The sequence below is a fragment of the Mytilus galloprovincialis genome, chromosome 11 (assembly GCF_965363235.1).
Source record: "Mytilus galloprovincialis chromosome 11, xbMytGall1.hap1.1, whole genome shotgun sequence".
Classification (NCBI taxonomy): domain Eukaryota; kingdom Metazoa; phylum Mollusca; class Bivalvia; order Mytilida; family Mytilidae; genus Mytilus; species Mytilus galloprovincialis.
This window is the reverse complement of record NC_134848.1, coordinates 11,802,873-11,809,602: the sequence shown is the minus strand read 5'-3', so window position 1 is coordinate 11,809,602 and position 6,730 is coordinate 11,802,873.

Below are 6,730 nucleotides of genomic sequence, written 5' to 3'. Positions count from 1 at the left end.
AAATTTAAATGAACTGACACAGTCAGTGGTTAATCTACTAGCTGACAAAGAAACGCCATAATATTATCAGAAATTATCTTTCGTTGGTCTGGATAGTCTAATTTGCATTTTCAAAAACAACTTATATCTCAAAAAATAGTTAACTCAAATAATTACAGCACCCCGATAGGAAGCGTAATATAACGACTGGATTATTTGGGTTATGTAATAGTTCATGCTATACAGTATACACTAAGTAGATACTTATGTTGAGTGGCAGACCCAGGGGGTGTCCATGGGTTTGGAACTCCCCTTGTGTTGGACAACTAAATATTTCAAATGAGAACATATAGTTTGAACCCCCTTTTATTAATGGCTTGCATGAGTTGGAACCCACTTTAAATATATGGATCCGCACCTGATTTTGATGGACTGTGCAGAGGTAACAGAATGTATTCAACACGAGGCATCGGATAAAGCGTTTCAACTTTGAGGTAACTTGGGAACGCTTGTATTGTTTAAAATACCATGATCTGAACAGACAAACTGATTCGAATTTTGAATCTACTAGGTCACAAGATGACACGCCAATCTTTATCTCTGTATTCTCATTTGCTATAGTTTGATAGATCTCTTCACATCTAGTAAAAACTTTAATTTCCTAATGGTGAAAGTTGAAATAATTTCTTCGTTATTGTTACGGACGCAATCACGGGGTTGACCGTTATAAAATATCCATTTCAAAGTTGATATCGGACAAAAAGGATCATTATGTCGCAACTACAATCCCGTTCCCTTTTCACTAATGTGACTTACCGAATTAGACTACCTACCAGGTTTGTTATGACACGAGCAGCAGGACGGGTTCCACATGTGGAGCAGGATCTGCTTTCCATTCTGGAGCACCTGAGATCAACCACTGTTTTTGGTGGGGTTCGTGTTGCTTTGTCTTTATTTATGTATGTTGTGTCTTGTGTACTATCATTTGTCTGTTTGTCTGTTTCTTTTTAAGTCATGGTGTTGTAAGTTTATTTTCTTGTTATGCGTTTGAATGTCTCTCTAATATCTTTCGCACCTCTTTTACATACAATTGTGAAATTTGGTATATGGTATATTGACGTTTACAGATCATAATATATATAATAAAATTGCGAAAACGTTACAAGAAATGAGTAAAACTGATTAACATCTTTACAAGACTTGTTGCCAAAAGTCACACGGTGTGAACCCGATTTTAGATTTGAAACACCTCTCTGTCATTGCCGATTGAGCAAGATTTTAACGTAATATTGTAACTAAAAAGTATGTACAGAGATAGTTCGGATGAATGATGAATTATGTCTTCTAATTTGACATGTACATTTGTTTGTATGTACTGGTAGATTCCTCTGTTGTTTGGAGCACTCCTCGAGAGCTGCCATGTATTTACACGAAATATTGTTCAAACACACCTAGTCCAAACATGACACCATCTGAAATGGTTCATTTAACAAACTAATAAACCACCAAAACACGAAACCGTCCGATTTAATCAATATAACAATTTTTTTACCGCCAAATATTTTATTTATTGGGTAAAATATGTAAAAAAGACCCATCCATTCTTTCACTGTATTTAGTAAAAACAAAACCTGAAATTTAAATGACAGCAGGTTCTCCATTTTAATTGGCTTTTGGGTGTAAATCTACAAATTTGTTATGTTTATTGACATTTACTAGCTAGCATCTCTTTTTCCCATTGTCAATCATACCCTTACTTCTCACTTTTTATATCTACATTTGTTAACATCTATGTCATTTGTTAACATCTATGTCACTTGTTACAATGTAACATCTATGTCATTTGTTAACATCTATGTCATTTGTTAACATCAATGTCATTTGTATCTGGTGGTTAATTGTCTCTTTAGCAATCATACAACGTCTTTGAATTTTGATTTGACAAGGGTGAAGTACACATTGGTATGCAGTCAAATCTTCATCAATGTGTTCGCTATGGAACTGACTAGATGACCCATGGTAGAGTTGATTGGGCAATAGAAGGTGGGTTTAGTTTGGGCAGTCGTTAATCACAACAAACACATGTTACATTTTAAATCTTAATTATTTCAAGATCAAAATATCTACATTTTTTTTTAATTAATGAAAACAATTGTAGTTATTTACAATATAACCATGTTGTTAGTTTGCGATTCATATACCTATATGTAAATCAGCATCTTAATATTATCATGATATTTTTTTATAAAACGTTTTTTTTCTATATTGCTTTACATGACAATCATGAAATACATAACTGCTCAATCTAAATCATAACCATAATAATGCATTAGCTTCAAATCTACTATTATTTTATAAAATGAACTCCCTTCACTTTTTGATAGTTATACTTGACAATCATGAAATTGATGACTGCCCAATCGTAATTAGTACGTCATTAAAAAAGTAGACTGTTTCTTTATAATCCAAATATTTACAACAAAAATGCATGTTGGTTACTAAAAGCTAATTTAAACAATGCATTACATAATACAAAGTCATGTATTATTCTTTAATATACAAACCAAATAAAAGTTTTGAAATTAAACAAAAATCTAATTCTGACATGTTTGCAAAAAGTGTAAAAACTGTCATTAAGATTTTTATCTTTTTACGATCATTACACTAAATAATAAAAATAATTTCTTGAACTGTTCACATAAATATAACTATGAATGTATTTAAGGTGGTACCTAACACTGAAGGGAGATAACTCTGTAAAGTCAGCTAAACGTTTTAATTACGTTATGTTGTAAATGGAATATTAAGCTTCTCAATGATCAAAATTGGTGTTTGTCAAACTGCTATATAACCAGTGTAATTTTTCTGGCAAAACGGTTGCTTCAAAAATTTCTAAATTTTTATATTTTTATTTAAGGCTCAAAGTAAATACTTTGACAAAATTTTATGAAAATTAAACGAGTCAAATTAATTTTAGTGAAAGTGTTGGGTACCACCTTAAGCCACTAAAAGTACTCGTATGTCACTTTCCATTTGGTGATATTGAATATGATAATAAATAAACAGAAAAAAGTTATAAAAAAAAGTATACAAAAATCATTTGATTCTAATAAATATACTCATTCTGATACAAATTTTACAAACAAAATATGTTGTATAGCATAGTATAAACAATATATAATACGTAACAATGCATGACAGTAAGACATTACCAATCAGTATACATTTTCACTGAAAATTTATCTTAACAACCCATTATTTTCAATTCTGTATGTTTTTGGTAATTTTTTTTCTTTTCTCTGAATTTTTATTGCTATTTATTATGCACTTTCTATCCATTATCCCCTTTTCTGTAAAACCAGTCGTTATCCTTACAACTGTACAAAGAATTCAGTTATAAGCTCCAGAGTATGAATAACTCGCATGACAACTCTTTAAATTGCTATTTAATGTTATTTCCCTCTTGTGAAATAGCAAATTCAGAGGAAAAAATTATCAATGAAAAACCCTTTTTTTACAAATTTAGCAAACAGGATCTTATTGAATGATTTCAGGGTATTTTCCATTGACATGTCATTATATCACTAGAATTGGGTAAAACTTGATAGGGTATTGTAAGGTTCTGAAATAAAAATAAAACCGGTCGTGTTATTTAGTAAATATATCTATTTGTAGGGTGTTAAGCTCCATTATTTATGTACTAACAATTTATAACTTTTAAAAAAAGTTTGTCTTTTTAACAGAGGGGTAAATATCCTTAATATACATGCATAATAATTTGTTATATACAAACTATATAGTGTCAGTCATTGCAAATATATACAAATAACATAAGTAATGTAGAATGTTTTAAATATCATTATAATTATTTCCTCAATTCTAAAATCCAAAATCTAAAACACAAATTAAATATTAAATAATATATCGAATTTAATTTCTAATAATGGAACCATTACTTTTTTTTTTAAGAAAGCATGGTCTATAAACTTACTCTACATGACTATTTTGTACAAAATTTAAAGTTGGAAAATAGGAAAAAAACCTGACAGCAAACAAAAGTAATGATTGTAAAACTACAATATGAAATAACTACTATGACATGCTTTATTTAGTAAATATTTCAACACTAGTAATTATTGCAAAATCTGTTAACTCAATCGATATGTACAAAGTAGAGTTGAAAAATAGGAATAACCGTTAAAAGCAAAAAAAGGAAATGAAAATTAATCGAAAATAACAATATGACAAAAGACAATTATCCTACGCCGTAAACATTGCTATACCATACAAAAGAAGCACTGTTAAAGTTTAATCACGGCTTTATATTTTCAGTAAAATAAGGAAAGTTCATGAAGTAAATCAAACACAAAAGAGATGCGACAGATATCCAAGGAATTTTCAAACTTATAAGTTGAAAATAAACTGACATTTAAAATATTTATTTAAAGTCCAGTACAGTTATATTCAAAAGTTTCAACAGCTTGGTTTTTTTTTTTTGGCAAATCAAACATATTTTTTACTGTTCCTTGTGATACAGTCAGGAGATATTATTGTGAAGTAAAGTTATGGTACATGTGTCTAGTAACCACAGAAATATTTTAAACAAATGTAATGGGATAAAAACCAGAATATATCAAACAGAGACAGAAGTAATGTAATGGATAGCATTAGATATCAAACAGATGTTAATATCACACAGAGACAGACATAATGCGATGGAATGATATCAAACAGAGACAGAAGCAATGTGATGGATAGCATTAGATATCAAACAGATGTTGATATCACACAGAGACAGACATAATGAGATGAAATGATATCAAACAGCGACATAAGTAATGGTATGAATAGCATTAGATATCAAACAGATGTTGATATCACACATAGACAGACATAATGAGATGAAATGATATCAAACAGCGACAGAAGTAATGGTATGAATAGCATTAGATATCAAAAAGATGTTGATATCACACAGAGACAGACATAATGAGATTAAATGATATCAAACAGCGACATAAGTAATGGTATGAATAGCATTAGATATCAAACAGATGTTGATATCACACAGAGACAGACATAATGAGATGAAATGATATCAAACAGCGACATAAGTAATGGTATGAATAGCAGTTAAAATCAACAAGAGACAGAACAATTGACACATACAATTTGGAAGAATAGCAGTATTCATCAAACAAACTCCAAAATAAGACCATAATCACAAAGATCAACATTTGGAATTCTTTTCTGACAGTAACCGTATTATATCAGTATGTCCGTTCTGACTTGCTTTGTCCATTGGACTACAGCCATTGTTATCACATAGATCAATGTTAGGATTCCTCTCTAACAACAACTTTACTATATCTGTATGTCCTTCCTGACTTGCCATGTACAGAGGACTACATCTATTTTCATCATATAGATTAATGTTAGGATTCCTCTCTAACAACAACTTAACTATATCAGTATGTCCTTCCTGACTTGCAATGTGCAGAGGACTACAGCCATCATCGTCACAAAGATCGACGTTAGAATTCTTTTCTAACAATAATTTAACTACTTGAGTATGTCCGTTCAGACTGGCAATGTATAGAGGACTACAGCCATCATTGTCACATTGATCAATGTTAGGATCCTTCTCCAACAATAACTTTACTATATCAGTATTTCCGTTTTGACTTGCAATGTACAGAGGGCTCCAGCCATCTTTGTCACATAGATCAATGTTAGGATTCTTCTCTAACAACAACTTTACTATTTCAGTGTGTCCGATCACACTTGCAATTAACACAGGACTACTACCATCTGTGTTACAAAGATCAATGTTAGGATTCCTCTCTAACAATAACTTTACTATTCCAGTATGTCCGTTTTGACTTGCAATGTAAAGAGGACTACAGCCATTTTTGTTACAGAGATCAATGTTAGGATTCCTCTCTAATAACAACTTTACTATTTCAGTATGCCCTTCCTGACTTGCCATGTACGGTGGACTACAGCCATTTTTGTTACAAATATCAATGTTAGGATTCCTCTCAGGGCCGTAACTAGGGTTCGAATTCAGGGGAGGCATGGTTTTTTTTCTCCCAGTAAAATTACTAAAAATTACCCGTTTTCCTTCGATTTACTTACTTTAAGAAACATCAGTATTGATTGTACCTGGAAGCAATTTTCATGCAAAAACAAACTGAGATTACTGTTCGGGGTGAGCCAATGCTCCGTTTTGAAGGCAGTACTTTGACCTATAATTATTATCATTAAATACATTGTGACCGCGGATTTTGTTCTCAATATGGCTAAAAATCACCCGTTTTCCTTCGATTTCCTTACTTTAAGAAACATCAGTATTGCTGGATCCTTGAAGCAATTTTTATACAAACAATTATTATCTGTATTTAAAGGTATTTTTGTTAGAAATCAAACTGGTAAGTTAAAAAAACATATAAAGCAAGATCATAGAAAGCAAGATATTGTTTTTGTCGAGGACCTTGAATTTCAATATTGTTGAAAGCTGAACAGACATGTATATAACTACAACCAGGGACTTTCTAAACTAGTATATACTTAGTTTAGAAACTCTCTGCTTCAACGAATAGTAATGTTTACTACTAAGGCATTGACCCTATACGTATGTACATGTATGTATGTACTTCTAGATTTCGCCAATTAAGACGCACCCCTTGATTGACTGCAAGGGTACAGCGGATCTATGTACACTCCCTAAGGATTAATGGAGATGTGTCCT